Source organism: Ceratotherium simum, chromosome 6, assembly GCF_057802395.1.
Source record: "Ceratotherium simum simum isolate JZ-2026a chromosome 6, ASM5780239v1, whole genome shotgun sequence".
NCBI lineage: Eukaryota > Metazoa > Chordata > Mammalia > Perissodactyla > Rhinocerotidae > Ceratotherium > Ceratotherium simum.
Genome location: NC_141905.1, coordinates 2,542,421 through 2,561,196, shown reverse-complemented (window position 1 = coordinate 2,561,196; position 18,776 = coordinate 2,542,421). Strand labels below are relative to the sequence as shown.

Sequence of the window (18,776 nt, the reverse complement as noted above, 5' to 3'; positions counted from 1 at the left end):
AAAAACAGAATTAGAATGGATGTTAGCAGGGCACAGCAGAGACAATCTCCATCCTTGTATTTCTGAGCTAGTAGCAACCTTTCAAAGCAAACTTTTATGTTCTGGTCATGAATAGGAAAATATGAAGAAGTTATTATGATTCAATTTCTTTGCGATGGTCTATAGGATAGCTTGTTGTTATTTTTTGTATCTGCATGGCTAAATCAGAACTCATGCACAGATATTATAATTATTAATCTTATTACCAAAAGATATTCCATGATTTTAGGACATACTGGGGACATACATGTTTGAAATTATGATGAGGCCCAAAATAATCTGCTAGAGAAAGAAATATGTTTCCATCATAAATTTCCTGTGCCAGTGATGACTTCCAATTTACTTTATATGATATTGATACCACTGTATTTTCTGATTTGGCCCTTGGCTGTTGGTCCCCCATTCATCCACCTGCTACTATGATTGACATCTCTAATGAAAGAGAACTTCAATTCACCTGTACTGTGACTTCCTCAATGCCAAAGATCTCGCACAGTAATTTCAACCTCTGTTACCAAGGTTGTATCTTATAGCTTCTTATCACAAAAAAAACACAAGAATTCAAAAACAAGCATTTCCCTTTTCAGCCATTATCATTTACACTCTCAGCTCATCTTCTGAAATATGTCTACTGAAACAGTCCTTCCATCTCATCAAGACCTTTTTATCCAGAGATCTCAGAACTTTCTTTCTGTTAATTATCCTCCTCTTATCTTCGTTTCTTTCTTTACACAGCACAGACACTATGGTCCCTGAGTACAATCCTTCACCCTCTTGCAAATACCCTCAACTACTGTATCCCTTTCTCCTTCCCTTTTACCCGTTTGGCAAAATAACTGTGTACAAATTTGAGAAACTGCTTTCTCCACACCTCTACTTTGAGCAGCTCAGAACTGGGAAAGAAGATTGCACAAGTGGGAAGATGGACATCAATAAAAGTTGAGAATCACATTGCTTAAGTAGACATGCAACAGTGACTAACAATCGAATCAGCCTGTTTCCCCATTTTCTTAGTGATTATCCATACCTTCTCCACACCACTCAACCATCTGATTTACCCACCCCTCCTTAACTCTCAGATCTTCCATAGATGTTATAAAAGAAAAGGAAGTCAGTATAGAAGAAATCATCTCTATTTATAACACAAAATATACAAAGCTAAAATATACCAAGTACTATTCCTTTTTGTTTCTCTCTTATTAACATAGTGCAGTAGTTCTCAAACTTACTGTGCATCGGAGTCACCTTGAGGGCTATTGAAGGACAGATTGCCACCTGCTTTCTCATCCTGAGTTATTGATTTAGCAGGTATGAAGTGGGGACAGAAAATTTGCATTTTTTTAAAGTTACCAGGTGATTCTGATGCTATTGGTCTATGAAACATACTTTGAGAACCATTGAATAGCCTAGGAATCCTCAGGACACGGATCAACTATATAAGAATTACCTGGGGGAGATTTGTTTTTCTTCATTAATGCCAACTATTGTATCCATTTTGGATCTTTTAAGTCAAAATCTTTATTTTTAAATTTCTTTTAAGAAATTTTTCAGGTAATTCTCATCCACACTAAAGTTAGAGAATGATTCAATTACAGAAAGTGCTATATTTTTATTAAACACTAATTCCTTTGGATTCCATTGTCTTCTATCATCTCAGGGTCACTGAAAATTGAAGGGAAGGAAAAACATTCCAATTCACTCTGTGATGCCAACATTACCTTTATACAAAAACCAGACAAAGACATAAAAAGAAAATTACAGACATATATCCCTCATTGATGTAGAAGCAAAAATGCTTATCAAAATTTTAGGAAATCAAATCCAAAAAGATGTTAAAAGTAATACATCCTAACCAAGTGGAGTTTATAGAAGGAATGCAAGGTTCATAAAATATTTTAATATTAAATAATTTAATATTTAAATAAATATTTAATAAATTAAACAATTTAATATTTAAAACTACTCAATGTGATTCACAATTTTAACTTTTACTTTTAAGTCTAGAAAAATGATTTAATTATTAGATTAGAGAGGAAAAATTACTTAACAAAATCTAACATTCACTCCTGATTAAAACTCTCAAAAACTAGGAATAGAAGGGCACTTCCTCATTCTGATAAAAAGTATCTATAAAAAATTTATACCTAATCGTAAAAGACTAGATATTTTTCCCCTAAGATCAGGAATAAAGGAAGAATATCCACTTTCACAACTTCTATTCAATATTGTACTGGAGGTTTAGTCAATGGAATAAGGCAAAAATAAAAATTAAAGCTACTCAGTTTGGGAAAGTAGAAGAAAAATTATCTTTGTTCTCAGACAACATGATCATCTATGCAGAAAAGCTGATGGACTCTACAAAGAGCTAGTATAATTAATAAGCAAGCTTAGCAAGTTTGCAGGATGTAAGGTTGCAAGATTCATGATACAAAAATTAAATGTATGTCTATTTAACAGCAACAAATAGTCATAAACTGAAATAAAAGTATCAATTACAATAGCACTAAAATATATAAAGGACATAGAGATAAATTTGACAAAAAATACACAAGGCCTGTACAGTGAAAATTACCAAACATTACTGAGAGAATTTAAAGAAGAACTAAATAAATGGAGAGATACATCATGTTTATGGATGAAAAGGCTCCATATTACTAAGATGTTGATTCTTCTCAAGTTGATAGATAGATAGATTGAGTGCAATTCTGTTAAAAATCTCAGGAGGCATTTTGTTGTTGTTGTTATTGTAGAAATTAACAAGCTGATTCTAAATGTTATATGGAAATACAAAGATCTAGAGTAGCCAAAAGACAAAGTTGAAGGACTCAAAATATTTTATTCCAAGACTTACTATAAAGCTATGGTAATCAAGGCAATATGGTATTGGCCTATTTATAGACAGATAAATCAATGGAACAACCAAGAAAGTCCAGAAATATATGCAAATATATGTGGCTCATTGATTTTTGACAAAGAGGACAAAGCAATTCAATGGGGAAAGGATCTTTTCCAAAAATGACGCTGTAACAATAATATAGCCATATCCATAAAAATGAACCTCGACCCTAACTTTATACCTATATAAACTCATAAAGAATAATAGAACTTAATGTAAAACTTCATACTTTGAAATTTTTAGAAGAAAATCTTAGTAATCATGAGTTTGTCAAATATTCCTTAACTACAACACAAAAGATACAAACTATAAAATTTTTAAAATCAGTGAAATGTACTTTATCCAAATTAACAATGTTCGCTCTTAAAAAGGCACCTTTAAGAAAATGAAAAGGCAAGGCACTCTCTGGGAAAAAAAATCTGCAAAATATATATTCAACAATGGAGTTGTAACTATAATATCTGACGATCTCTTACTGCTCAATAATAAGACGACAAACAATCTGACTTAAAAATGGGCAAAAGATTTGAATGAACACTTCCCCAAAGATACATAGGTGGCTAATAAGTACATAAAAAGATCTCAACATCATTAGTCATTATGAAATTGAAAATTAAACTGTAATGAGATATATGGCATCCCCACTAGAATGGCTAAAATGAAAAGCTGACCATAAAATCAAGAGTGTGCAGCAATTTGGACTCTCATGTACTTCTAGTAGAAATGTAAGATGGTATAACCACTTAAAAAATAATTTCATTGAAAGTTAAACAGACACCTGCCTTATGATGCAGCCATTCCATTCCTAGGTATCTACCCAAGACTAATGAAAGTATATGTTCATTATGTACATAAATGTTCATAGCATCTTTACTTGTAATAGCAAAAAAAAATGGAAAAAATCCAAATGCCCATTAACAGATGAGTGGATAAACAGATTGTGGTACATTCATACAATGGAATATTACTCAGCAGTAAAAAGGGATGAACTATTGATATAAGCAACAATACACATGAATCTCAGAATAATTATGCTGAATGCAATAAGTCAGACAAAAAAAAAAAGGTACATGTTGTATTATTCCAGTTAAACAAAATTCTGGACAATGGAAACCAATCCATAGTAACAGAAAACATATAAGTGGATACCTGGGGTCAGGAGCAGGGAGGGGTGGAGGAAAGAGACTATGAAGTGACATGAGGAGACTTTGAAGAATTATAGATATGTTCATTGTCTCAAATATGATGATGTTTTCATGCATGAATATTTATGCAAAATGCACCAAATGACAAATTTTAAGTGTTTTATTTTATATCAATTATAGTTGCAAAAATATTAATCTTAGGGAACAAAAGAATACAGGGAATATATAGAGGATAAACATAATGTAAAAGATATATGCCTGATACAACACCATCCACCCATACTAACTCCTCTCCTTTTCTTCCAGCATGTCTAACATTTAACTCCTTAGAGCCCCGATACATGCTATTCTCTTTCTCTCTCTGGAATATTATTCGCATATTTGTGTTTTAAATGCCTACTCACCTTTTTGACCTCAAATTAAATGTCACTATCTCAAAGAATCTTGCACTGCACTGTAAGCTTCATTGGTTCAGGGGACCATGTTTTTGTTGATTTATTCATTTGGCTCACCACTGTTCCCATAGCGCCTCGTGCTGTGCTTCTCACATAGTTGACACCCTAAGACCTGTTGCCTAATGAATAAATAGGTATTTCTGCCTTTATATAGATTTCCTGCTTTAAGCTGTGCATGATACATCAACTCTCACCTGGGGATGCTCTTAAGATTTAGCATTTCTCCTTCCTTCACATCATGTCCTCTAGGCTTCCCGCAAATCCTCCTTTCCCGAGGTGATACCCTGCAACTGACGCTATCCATTCCTGAACTCTACACCAGGCCCCTCCCACTGGGGCTTCCCATCCAAACCTGGCCTCTGCACTGTGTCTCTGGACTCACAAAATCCTTTTGAGAGGGCAAAGTGTCATAAGGAAAATGGTGAAGCCATTTGCTCCCAGGCCTCAGAAGATACTACAGCGTGATTCATAGATAGGTAGATACTCTCGTTGTTCATCTTCTTTCCCACAGCATCTGTTTGCCAGGCCCCGGCATTTGGGGGATTTCCAGGTTGCCTGGTCAGGTTCCAGGGTGACACTCTGCGTGTTGGACTTGTGTATTCTTCTCAACACACTCCGTGCCTGCGCTGGTGCACTGCCTGGTTTTCTGTTCTGGGCTAGCTTCACTCGGTGCTGATGCCAGTCCACAGCCAGAAAACCAGGCTGAGAGCTGGCTCACGGACACAGAATTCTCCACAACCTGACTCTCTAGGGTGCTTCCAAGTGCTCCAGAAGCTTCCAGGGCCAGCTGAACTGAGTCCATGACTTGTGATGCTCCTCTACCAGCAGAGTGAACTGCAGTGCTTCATCTGTAATGAGGCAAGTGGGTATCGGACACAACAGAGCTGGATGAAAACCTACATGTACAGAGCCCGATTTCTGGGACCTATTTTCTTTCTTTCTTTTTTTTTTCTTTCCTGAGATCATGCACTATATCCTCTCTTTGAATATGATTGCACATTTTTAGTCCTTTTTCCTACAGAAGTATATTGGGAAACAATGTTTTAAAAGAACTATTGCCTCTTCTCTCCCTTCTTAGGCTTTATTTCCATTTTCAATGTCTTGTTTCAGACTGGAGTGTCAGAAAACAGAAAGTAAGCCTAAGAGAAATATCACATTATCCACATTTCTGAATAAATGGAGAGGGGCAGTTATGTGGCCCTGGCAAGCCTTGGGTGACATTTTAAATTTGGAAAGATTCAAATTAAAGGGATTAAAATATGAGTCAGTGACACCTTGTTTGAGCATATTGCCATCTTAAAGAATGTCATCCTTTCCACCCCCACATTTGTAAGCTCATTAAATTTTCCAATTGAACTCAGAAACAAATCAGTAGTTGTACCAACTATAAAGAATTCCATTTCACTTAATTGTTGTGAGTTGATGACTGTAATGGAATAAGCATGACTTGCATATGATAATATACCCCACCCTGCCTCTGTTGATAAAAAGAATTATGAAAATGATGGATAATAACACCCATGAAAACAGAAAGATAAGACTATCCACTAAACTAAATGATTTCCGTATAAAATCCATGTGGTGTTTTTGTTCTTATTGAAGCTAGTCAAATATAGCCTGGGGAAATGCACAAAATCAATTCTGAGTTTAAATCAAGAGTGAAATTAAAACTCTAAAGACTGCAAGTGAATTTATAGACCCAGGTGTAATTATAATGATGGTACTATCAGTGCCTTTGATTCATAGAGTGCCACAGAAGAACTTGCAGTGTGGGATGCAAGAAGCAAGGGGTTGGGAATCTGGCAATTTTGAATTTGACTTTAATTTTAGCCACTTTTAATATGAGTGACCACAGATATATTACTTTACCTTTATAAACTTCAATTTCCTATCTGGATAAGGGCCATGATATGAAATGTGGACTGTAAATAAATGTTATAACAAGGAGGTATATAATGCTACGAAACATATAATATGGAAAATTGACCTTTTCATAGAGATTAGAGATCTGAAGTACAAGATTAGAAGCCTACTAGGCAAGAAGAATGGGGATAGGGGAGTGGTCCAGGAAGAGAAAACAACTTGTATAAAGGCCCTGTGGTAGGAGATGAAATGGCATGTTCAGGAGTCTGGAAGTTATCTCCTACCACGGGGCCTTTGCATGAGTTATTTTTGCTTCCTTAGCAGCTTAGCAGAGAAACACAGAGGCAACAGAGACATGTGAACATGTCATTATAACAGCAGGAAGATACTGAAGGATTTGAAAGGAGAGGAAAGTGATGTGATAATTTTTGCATTTCTTTTTTCTGCAACATGTGGAAAAGATTAGAAAGTATAAAGCAGATGCAGTGTCCAGTTAGGAGGCTGTTATATCAGCTCAGATAAGACATGATGGATGTTTGTACAACAGTAATAACAACCATGGCGGAGAGTTATGTAAACAGAGGTGAAAAATAGTTAGGTAAAAAATACTTTAGGGACTAAACGATGATGCTGTTAACTGAGACAGGGCATACTGGAGGAAGATCAGACAGAAGGAAAGATAACAAACTCAGTTTTGGACTCGTTGAGTTTTAAAAGCCTATAAGATATCTAAGTAGAGGTATCAAGTAGACATTTAAACATGTAGATCTGGGCTAAGGGGAGGTGACAGGATTCTAGATATAAATGTTTAGGGGATACGCATATACTGAAACCACGTGTACTGATAAGGTAGCCCCAGGAGAAAATATAGAGTAGTAACAGCAGATGCCTAAGATAGAGCTTTGAGGGATTCCAAAACTTCATGGAAGGGTAGAGGAGGATCTTGCAGAGGAGATGAAAAAGGAGCAGCCAACCAGGCAAACAAAAAAAAGAAACAGCAACAACAACAAAACATGATAGTATCATGGAAGAAAACATAAAGGGTTTTTCTAGAAGGATAGGCTCCTGAAGGCTTCTGAGAGGCCAAGTAAGACAAAGTCCTTTAATTTAGTGATGTACAGGTCCCTGGGGAACCTGCATGAGCTCTTTTGATGGAATCTTGAAGGCGGCCCCCTAACTCCCTGGGTCTTCTGTTGTGTATCTTGCATGTACTGCAAGGTATTTTCTCCAAACCTGCCCTGTCTTCTACCACTTCAGGCTGGATTTAGAATCTAGAACTCCAGCCTAACTCCAGAAAGCAGTGACTGCCTTACTTGTAACTTAGGGCTACCACTAACTTCATTGTAGAGAAGTTGTGAGGCTCGAATGAGTTAAGATGTCCAGAGTGTTGCAGTATCCAACTGAGGGAAATCATTAAATATCAGGCTAAACCATATAAAATTGCCATGGGGGGTAATAAATGGCTGAACATTGGCAATTTAATCTGGTTCTATCTAATAAATGGTAACTGTTATTATTATTCTATGGGATGTTAACATTTTTGCATTCCATTTTTAAAAACTCAGATTATAAGTAATTTTTGAGGGTAAAAGGGTGTTTTCATCATCTCTCAGCTCCCTACTCTGGTCCTTTTCCTTTTCTGCTATGCAAAAGATTTGTTATTCTCCTTTTATATGATCATATTTCATGTTATAAGGGAGGAAACTAAAGAAGGTAACATTATGGTGAAGTTTCAGAAACTGACATTGCACCAGTGGAGAAAATCCTTTGGCAGGCAGCCTGGTCTGAGACTCTGAAAGAGACCAGTGCTGCCCTTTGCTGACCCAGCTCTTCCCTGAGCCCCCCTCACTCAGGGAGCAGTGGGGTTGAGTGATGTGTATGCCTGGGTTTAAACACAGCTACAACTGTTCTTATCCTGTCTCATCCACTGTCTTTATCAATAATGGGGAAAATGTTACATATCTGGCATATATGTTTAGGAAATCAATAGAAGAGCACAAATAAAGTATCTAGGATAATAGGTGGCATATAATTGATGCACCAAATGCCAGTTTCCTTCCTTTTTCCTTTCTCTTCTGAAGCCAATGTTCAAGTCAAGAACTGGCCTTTAAAATACTCTATTTCTCTTACGCAAAACTAGGCTTTCCCACAGGCAGTCCATGATTTGCTGCCTGCGGGCCCCTCTGCCTGCGCCCTGAGACCTGTATTGAAGGAATTTATTTTTTTTATTTTTATTTTTTTTGTGAGGAATATCAGCCCTGAGCTAACATCCATGCTAATCCTCCTCTTTTTGCTGAGAAAGACTGGCTCTGAGCTAACATCTATTGCCAATCCTCCTACTTTTTTTTCCTCAAAGCCCCAGTAGATAGTTGTATGTCATAGTTGCACATCCTTCTAGTTGCTGTATGTGGGACGTGGCCTCAGCATGGCCGGAGAAGTGGTGCGTCAGTGCGCGCCCAGGATCCGAACCCGGGCAGCCAGTAGCGGAGCGCGCCCACCTAACCTCCAAGCCACGGGGCTGGTCCAAGGAATTTATTTTTATGTCATTTTCTTTACTCATGGTTCCTTGCATTTTTATTCTTGGTAACTGAATTTTTCAACTAGTGATTTTGGATTTCTCACCCAGATGTTTGAAGGATGTAATGCAAGTGATCCTCCTTGGGCCGTGGGCTATGTCTTTCACACTCTCCCCTACACATACGTTTTGAGAAGAAAAGTCTACTCCTTGTTCTCAGAGACACAGAATCCTTGGAAAGCTTGTGGGCTACACCGTTGTCTGCTAAACTACACTGCTTACAGTTTAGGTCCTGGTGCACAAAGCTGCCTGACAAGAATGCTTTTGGAAACTGTATGTCTTTAGAATTCTAGAAGTTTCTCTACAAAAACTTGTTAAGCTCTACTACATCGAAAAAAAATGATACCAAAAGAAAACCACAATTGCAGTTCTTTTATACCATTTCCCTCTGGAGATCTCTATATTAAGGACAGAGGCATGGGTGACCATGATGGACTATAAGGCCTTGTACATTGAAGGGATGAGGAATGTTCGAAAAGGCACCTCCACATTCCCTCCAAGTATGGGGCCCTAGGATTCCTCTGCCTCTTGGGAATCTTTCCTTTGTACCACCAGTATTAATTAAGCCTATAAGACACCAACTCAAGCATGATTCTCCTTAATGTGCTGGCATCCAAGTAATGTGTGGCTTAAACATGGACACACACATACAGACACACACACACACACACCTGTAAATTACATACAGGAGCAAAATCTCCTCCACCTAGACCACTTCATATTCTACATATGCATATGGCAAATGTGTGCCATCACTAGGCATCAAACGAAACCCTGATTACTCTGATAGTTTATTCTAAAAGTCAACTTAACAATACCACCTGGGCTCCTTCCTATCCGAGTATTCATCATCTGAGGCCCTGTAGTTAAAAGTCTATGTAGAGAAGCGACAGTCCTCATAATACAACAGTATTCACTAGTGAACCCAACCATTTATGAAATTAGTCTTCACTCCAGCATTCCTCTCTGCCTAATTCTAGCATTTATTTCTTTTTATTTTGTATATATTTGAGTTGTACAATGTGATGATTTAATATACATATAGATTTGTGAAATGATTACCACAATCAAGCTAATTAACACATCCATTACCTCACATAAAAAAATTAAAAATTTTATTTTTTTGAGTATGGTGAGAATACTTAAGTTGCAAATTTCAAGTATACAATACAGCATTCTTACCCATAGTCACCATCCTGTACATTAGATCCCCAGAACTTATTTTTCTTATAACTGAAAGTTTGTAGCCTTTGACCAACATCTCCCCATTTCCCCCAGCCCCTGGCAACCATCATTCTACTCTCTGCTTCTATGAGTTTAACTTTTTTATATCCCACATATAAGTGAGATTGTACAATATTTGTATTTCTGGGTTTGGCTTATTTCACTTAGCATAATGTCCTCCAGGTTTATTTATTTGTTTTTTAATTTTTTGTTTATTGCAGTAACATTGGTTTATAACATTGTATAAATTTCAGGTGTACATCATTATACTTCTATTTCTGCATGGATTACATCATGTTCTCATGTTCACCACCCAAATACTAATTACAATCCATCACCAAACATATGTGCCTAATTATCCCTTTCGTCCTCCTCCCTCCCCCCTTCCCCTCTGATAACCACCAATCCAATCTCTGTCTCTATGTGTTTGTTTGTTGTTGTTATTATCTGCTACTTAATGAGTGAGATCATATGGTATTTGAACTTCCCCCTCTGGCTTATTTCACTTTGCATAATACCCTCAATGTCCATCCATGTTGTCACAAATGGCTGGATTTCATCATTTCTTATGGCTTAGTTGTATTCCATTGTGTATATATACCACATCTTCTTTATCCATTCGTCCCTTGATGGGCACTTAGGTTGCTTCCAAGTCTTGGCTATTGTGAATAACACTGCAATGAACACAGGGGTGCACATATCTTTACGCATTGGTGTTTTCAAGTTCTGTGGATAAATACCCAGCAGTGGAATAGCTGGATCATATGGTAGTTCTATCCTTAATTTTTTGAGGAATCTCCATACTGTTTTCCATAGTGGCTGCACCAGTTTGTACTCCCACCAGCAAGCTATGAGAGTTCCCTTCTCTCCAGATCCTCACCAATGATTGCTGTTTCCTGTCTTGTAAATTATACCCATTCTGACGGGCGTGAGGTGATATCTCATTGTAGTTTTGATTTGCATTTCCCTGATAGTTAGTGATTTTGAACATCTTTTCATGTGTCTGTTGGCCATCTGTATATCTTCTTTGGAGAAATGTCTGTTCAGGTCTTTTGCCCATTTTTTAATTGGGTTGTTAGTTTTTTTATTGTTGAGATGCATGAGTTCTTTATATATTTTGGAGATTAACCCCTTATCAGATGTATGATTTGCAAATATCTTCTCCCAATTGTTAGGTTGTCTTTTCGTTTTGTTGATGGTTTCCTTTGCTGTGCAGAAGCTTTTTAGTTTGATGTAGTCCCATTTGTTTATTTTTCTATTGTTTCTCTTGCCCGGTCAGATGTGGTGTTTGAAAAGATGTTGCTAAGACTGATGTCGAAAAGCATACTGCCTATGTTTTCTTCTAGAAGTTTCATAGTTTCAGGTCTTACATTCAAGTCTTTAATCCATTTGGAGTTAATTTTTGTGTATGGTGTAAGGTAAGGGTCTACTTTCATTTTTTTGCATGTGGCTATCCAGTTTTCCCAACACCATTTGTTGAAGAGACTTTCTTTTCCCCATTGTATGTTCTTGGCTCCTTTGTCGAAGATTAGCTGCCCATAGATGTGTGGGTTTATTTCTGGGCTTTCGATTCTATTCCATTGATCTGTGTGTCTGTTTTTGTGCCAGTACTGTGCTGTTTTGGTTACTATAGCTTTGTAGTATATTTTGAAATCAGAGAGTGTGATACCTCCAGCTTTGTTCTTTTTGCTCAGGATTCCTCTAGCTATTCAGGGTCTTTTGTTGTTCCATATAAATTTTAGGATTCTTTGTTCTATTTTTGTGAAAAATGTTGTTGGAACTTTGATAGGGATTGCATTGAATCTATAGAATGCTTTAGGAAGTATGGACATCTTAACTATGTTAATTCTTCCAATCCAAGAGCACGGAATATCTTTCCATTTCTTTGTGTCTTCTTCAATTTCTTTCAGCAATGTTTTATAGTTTTCGGTGTACAGATCTTTCACCTCTTTGCTTAAGTTTATTCCTAGGTATTTTTACTCTTTTTGTTGCAATTGTAAATGGGATTGTATTCTTAATTTCTCTTTCTGCTACTTCGTTGTTAGTGTATAGAAATGCAACTGATTTTTGTACGTTGATTTTGTATCCTGCAACTTTACTGTATTTGTTCATTACTTCTAAAAGTTTTTTGGTGGATTCTTTAGGGTTTTCTATATATAAAATCATGTCATCTGCAAATAGTGACAGTTTCACTTCTTCCTTTCCAATTTGGATCCCTTTTATTTCTTTTTCTTGCCTGATTGCTCTGGCTAGAACTTCCTGTACTATGTTAAATAGGAGTGGTGACAGTGGGCATCCTTGTCTGGTTCCTGTTCTTAGAGGGATAGTTTTCAGTTTTTCACCATTGAGGATGATATTAGCTGTGGGTTTGTCATATATGGCTTTTATTATGTTGAGGCACTTTCCTTCTATACCCATTTTATTCAGAGTTTTTATCATAAATGGATGCTGTATCTTGTCAAATGCTTTCTCTGCATGTATTGAGATGATCATGTGATTTTTATTCTTCATTTTATTAATGTGGTGTATCATGTTGATTGATTCTAGCATTTATTTCTGTTCATTAAGTCAACCCCATAATCCGGGGAGGTCAGCCTCTCCCTGATTGTAAGCCTATAGCTCTTTTGTCCTCATTTTAGCTGGATTACTTAAGTGGATTTCTTCTGGCATTAATTATTCTTAGATAAAGAGGGGCTCCTGAATTTTGTTCTTAAAAATCAACAAATGCTGGGGATAGATTAAAGTATTAGGAGCTTACAAGGAACTGCAAATGAACCTTGATTGGGAAAGAGATGAAAAGAAATAGAAGAATATTTAGAATGTTGGAAACTAGGATTTGCACTTTTTATCTTGGAGACAAAAATAAGCAGAGTTAAATGGCCTGATAACTGCACTATTAAAGAAAAAAGAATTATATCGTCAAGGTAACAGAGATCCTGAAGGCAAACGAAATGGGATCCTCACCACGAGTTCAATGAGATCGAACACACACTGGCAGGTGGGGCACAGAGAGCGGATGTGATAGGAATATCAGAGGATCAAACTAGCTCCCTGAGCCTTGTCGCAAGGAACCCCGAGAGGGCTGTTGGGGGGCTTCCAGCTCAGCCACCCGAGTGCAGAGGAGCTGAGACGACAGGAGGTACTGAAATACTTCATTTCTTTAACACAGTGTTACTTCCACCTGGAAACCCATCTTCTTCTCTACTTGAAGAACTCCCACTGTTATGGGTTGAATTGCGTCCCCCAAAAGATGGTGAAGTACTAACCCCAGTACCTGTGAATATGATCTTCTTTGGATATAGGGCTTTACAGATGGTCAAGTTAAGATGAGGACATTAGGATGACCCTAATCAAATATTGCTGTGTTCTTATCAAATACAAAGAATTTTGGACGCAGTGACAGACACACACACACAGGAAGAACACCATGTGAAGTGAAGGCAGAGATTGGGGTGACACACCCAAAAGTCACAGAAGGCCAAAAATTGCCTGAAAAGTGCCAGAAGCTGGGAGAGTGACAAGGAAGAGATTCTCCCCCACAGCCTTCAGAAGGAACCCACACTGTTAACACCTTGATCTTATACTTCTAGCCTCCAGAACTGTGAGAAGATACATTTCTGTAATCACCAGTCTGTGGTACTTTTTTATGGGCAGCCCTAGAAAACTAATATTCCCACTAATCCATAGAAACTCAGAATAAATACTATCAGGTCTGGACATTCTTCTCAAGCTCCCGCTTCTACACAGCTTTTGCACCCTTCCATAACTTCATTGTCTTGTAACAAAAATGCACATATCTGTTTCCTCAAAGCCCAGATTGAGAGCCCCTCAAGGGCCAGAATATCATCTTCATTCCTGGATCCCTGTTCCTGGCTCTGCACAGGGAAGGGTGCTCCATAGGCTTTTGTTGAACTCAACAGCTTCTGGGTTGGACGACTAATGACATTTTACCAGTTGGGCCTCTGCCTGGTGGGGTAACAAAGAGGCAACACATTCTTGAAGAGGGGCTCTTTGCAGTCTACTGTGGAAGGGCACCGTTTAAAATACTTTGAAAAAGTAAAATAATTACTTCATAATAAAATGTTGATATTCAAAATTATATTTTATCTTATTTCCATGCAAAGTGCTTTCAGATGTGCATTATCCATAAAATTTGATGTTTAAGGGGAAATAGTTTAAATTCATAAACACATTTATTCTCAACCTGTAATTTCCTTTTCTTCCCCCATGCTCCCTACCAAATATAAACCTTCCCTGGAATAGTCCCTTATCTCTTTCCCTTCCGTCCCAAACAGTACAGCTCTGCTGACTATAGATAAGTGAATGCTATAAAACATGTTTTGAAAGAAATGAAAAGCTCTGGGTCTTCTCATTGGTATGTCTGACATGCACTGGCTTTCCAAGTACTATTTCTCCCACAAATAAATTATAAGTAAAAAGCAAATTGCATCAAAATAAATCTATTGCTGAGTTTTCAATGATAAGGTAAAACCAGTCTTTGGCTTCTGGCTTCACTGTTCGAAGGTCTGAGAACTCCATTTATCCTGAACCTGTAATAACTGTCCCCCAATTCTTCCTCTTAACCCAAGTTTTTATCACTTAGGATTCACTGTTCATTGACAAAGTCACATTCTAAGAGCTAGACATGTGACAGAATGATAAAAATGCTATTTTCTTGGCAACAGGGAGAATTCGACCCAGAGGTTTATGGGAATCTTCTAGTGTTTGACCTGTTTTGATAGAGTGGGAAATGTAATCCACAAAAATTGTTTCAACCTTGTCTCATAGGAGAACATTCTGGCCCAAAGTAACACCCAACCCTCCACGGATGGGTTTAATGGATCTCTACCTCCCTCAGCCAGGGGAGAGGTAAGTTAAAGGAACCCAACTCCTTTTGCTTCAGATCTTAAGGGTGACCTGGCATGATCTCTAAGTGTCACCTGCAAAGTCAGCTATTTGCACAGCTGCTCGGGCAGACAGCCCTGTAGCTACTTGCATGTCTCAGGCCCATGCTCTGACTATCCCCTCAGGTGCCGTCCTGAGTCAGGATGGGTATCAGACAGCACAGGACAGGCTTCTGGACTATAGGCAGTAGCTCTCTACATTCGCTATACATTAGAAATACCTGGCGAGCTTTTCCAACACACCTGTGACTGAGCCCTGCCCCAGATCAGGAGAGCTGAATTTCCAGCACTGGGACTTAGATTCATATTTGTTCAAATCTAGCTAAGGCAGCCAAGATACAGTGAAAAGAAGAAAAAAAAAAAGGCAAAATTAACTTTAGTTATAAATTTTATCTCACCCAGCATATCTAAAACAGTATCATTTCAACATGGAATCTCTATAAAAATATTAATAAAATATTTTCTTTTTTTTTTTGGTACTAAGTCTTTGAAATCCAGTGTGCATTTTGTACTTACAGCTCATCTCATTTCAGCCTATTCGCAGTCCAAGTGCTCAACAGTCACAGGTAGTTAGCGGCTACCGTATTAGACAGTACAGGCCAAGAGTTAGACAACAGGGATCTGTGTCTAGGCTCCCTCCCTGCCTATTTGTGTGAATTTTGGCAATTTTACCGAACCTACCTGTGACTCAGTTTATAATGGGAAAAAGTGGCCATGACCATAATACCTCTCTGACTGGATTACAGGAAGAGTAAATGAAATTCTTTGTATAATGCACTTACTGAACACTACAAGAGCCAGGCACTGTGCTCAATTTAATTTCATAAAATTTATTGGTTTTTGTTATTATTATTACTATTGTTGTTGTTATTGTTGCTATTATTTTAATATATCATGGTAGAGAATTCTCAGAAAATCTGTAGAGAAAGCTGGATTTGAGAGGTAACATTTAAACCATTTAAACAAATGATTTCCAAGTCCTCATGTGAATAAGGTAAATGAATAATTAATAAAACAGGCATTGTAGTCATGCTCATTGGTTTCAGGTACAGAGATATACTGGAGCTCTTTAAATTAAAATAATAAAAAAACAACAACAATAAATATATATGTTCCTTTATCAACATCAGTGCTGATAATATTCAACTGCATTCATTTTAAATTTGGTTTCTGAAAAATTTATTGTGAAGCTAGATATACGAAACTAGAGCTGGGAAATAAAACAGCGAGGCTGATCCTTGCCTTTGGACACTTCGCTGCCCCCGCCCTCCACTGCGTGTTTCAGTAACCTATCATTACCAGCTGGCGTCCTCAAGGTGCTCGTAGTTTCCATTTCCCTAGAAAGCCAGCTTGTGCATGTTTTTGGCTGGCCATGTCTCTTCTTCCATCTAAGAATGTCCTTTAACTTTCTGACCCTCTTGCTAAGTGACCCAGTCTCTTACTCTTGCAAAATTCAAACTCTTGTCTTTTAGAATAAAATCCATATCAAGTGTAATATATATAAAAATGCATAATTCATAAATTAACAGAATGAGGAAATTTTACAAAATGAACATGCATAGGTAATCAACACCCAGATCAAGAAATAAAACACGCCCAGTCCCCAAGAAGGAGTCCCTATCCCCCCTCCTAAGGGTTAACAACCTTATCTACAACATAACCATTAACTTGATTTCTAACACCAAAGATTAGCTGTGCTTGTTTTTGAACTTATATAAATGGAATCATACTATATGTTCTGTTTATATCTCACTTTTATTTTAAGTTATTACGTTAGTGAGATCCAGTTGTGTTGTTGCAAGTAGCTATGGCTCATTTATTCTTATTTCTGTTAACTTGCTTTCTAAAACTTACAATAAAGTCAAAATCATGGGCATTTTTGCATGGTACTCATAGGTCTATCTCATCCCTTTCAGTGGCTATATAGTATTCTATATTATGGTGAAATCATATGGACATTTATATTATTTCCATTTTTGCCTAATTATAGTCAGTGCTATAATGAACAGCCTTGTGTACTTGTAGTAACCACACTTTAAATAGAATATTGATCAACTATATGGGGTGTAGAGACAATCATGAGGAAGGAAAGGAAAGTCAGATAAAAGAAATGAAAGTAAATGCCTGTGGATAACTATGGGTTCTAGTGAGGATGTTGTCCTTCCTCGTTCTGATATTTGGGGTTTCTCAGCCTAACAGCTCTCCAACTCTCGACCCAATGCAGATCTTGTCAATCATCTCCACCTACACAAAAAGAGCTGGTCAGCTTTCTCAAGAAAGGAGAGGTCTAATTGACAAACATATTGCTTCATTCAGTGACAGCAGATACCCCCACATGTCCTTAATTCACAAATATGAATGGGAAATCCTGACTTACCAGTTCTATGCAGAAAAACTTAATGATAAGTTCTGAGAGTAGAACATGAATTGTGAAGAAAAATAAGTCTCTAGGATGGACCTTAAAAGTACCCCCAAAAAGCAAACAAAACAAAACAATACTGACCTGTTTCACAGACCCATTGTGATTTCCAGCACTTACTACTGGAAATTGTGGTGCACTAAAAAGTTCATAAGCTCCAATGTCAGAAAGACTTGGGTCAACTGATCCTTTTGTATTTCAGAAAGTGACTTTTGAGTCTCATCTCTTTTACCTAAACAAAGAGCAGTAGGAGGTAATTATTCGTACCTGATAGATAGTCTTATGCTGTAGTTATCCACATCTTTCCTTCCTAGAGAAGTTCAGAGAAAAGAGTTGTCATCCAGCAGTGAAACAAATTTGTTTCCTTTTCTGAGGTGATACCAACAGGGGTTGGTAACAAGTGTACCTCAGCAGGGAGTGAGCTACAGGATCCAAGAAGATGATGGGGTTAGTACCAAGAGATAAGAACAGTAATGTTCAGCTGAAACAGAAGCAGTAGAGGACACTTGCCACTTTAAGAATGAGTACGAGCAAAGAAGCTCTGGAAGATATATCCAGAAACGGTATAAACCACACTTGACCCATAAGGAAGGTGATTCAAGCACCTGGTTATAGTGGAATTGAACAGAATTTTAAGGTATCTGGAGAATTCTCAAGTCTCTTTGGTGTCCGGGCACACAATCTTCAATAAAAGGATGCGGAGTATTTAGATGTACTCCGTGCTCTAGCCACGTCATAGCAATAGTTCTTGTTTTGTGTGGGTACTTGTATCCAGATAGCGGCAGCAACTGTTGTCTTGCCCATGTGCCCATTCATGCTTAGAGAAAAATGAATCTCTTTTGGTGTTATAGGCTGTCTTTTATTTTCTGTTTCTGATGCTTTGACATCTGGGCCTTGGTCCCCTGAAGGGACTGCCCCTCCCAGAGTTAGCCAATTCCTAGAGATAGTAAGCAACTAGCACATGCTTTTCAAATGCAAACCAACCAATCCAGAGCTCACACCCCCAACCACCTCCTTTATCAGGCTCTCACACTGTGGACCGCTGTCCCCGTGCCCTAATCACCCCTGAGCCGGGCACCAGACAACTAGGGGCAGCCTCTACACACAGAGCCTGCTGAAATTACTCCAACTAGCCAATCCTAAGCCTGCGTGTCCTGCTTCACCCACTGCTGCCCGTGGAGAATGCAACAAAAACTCTTGCCCACAGTTCCTCCCTCTCCTCTGCCTCCCGAGCAGCCTTGATGTTCCCACAGGGC

At 37.9% G+C, this 18,776-nt stretch overlaps 1 protein-coding gene across 8 annotated transcripts in view; it reads right to left on the bottom strand.

Moving 5' to 3' along the window:
• The window catches only part of NRG3 (neuregulin 3), a 1,039,619-nt gene that overhangs the window by 34,367 nt on the left and 986,476 nt on the right, over window positions 1-18,776 (bottom strand). The gene's annotated exons all lie outside the window — the stretch shown is intronic.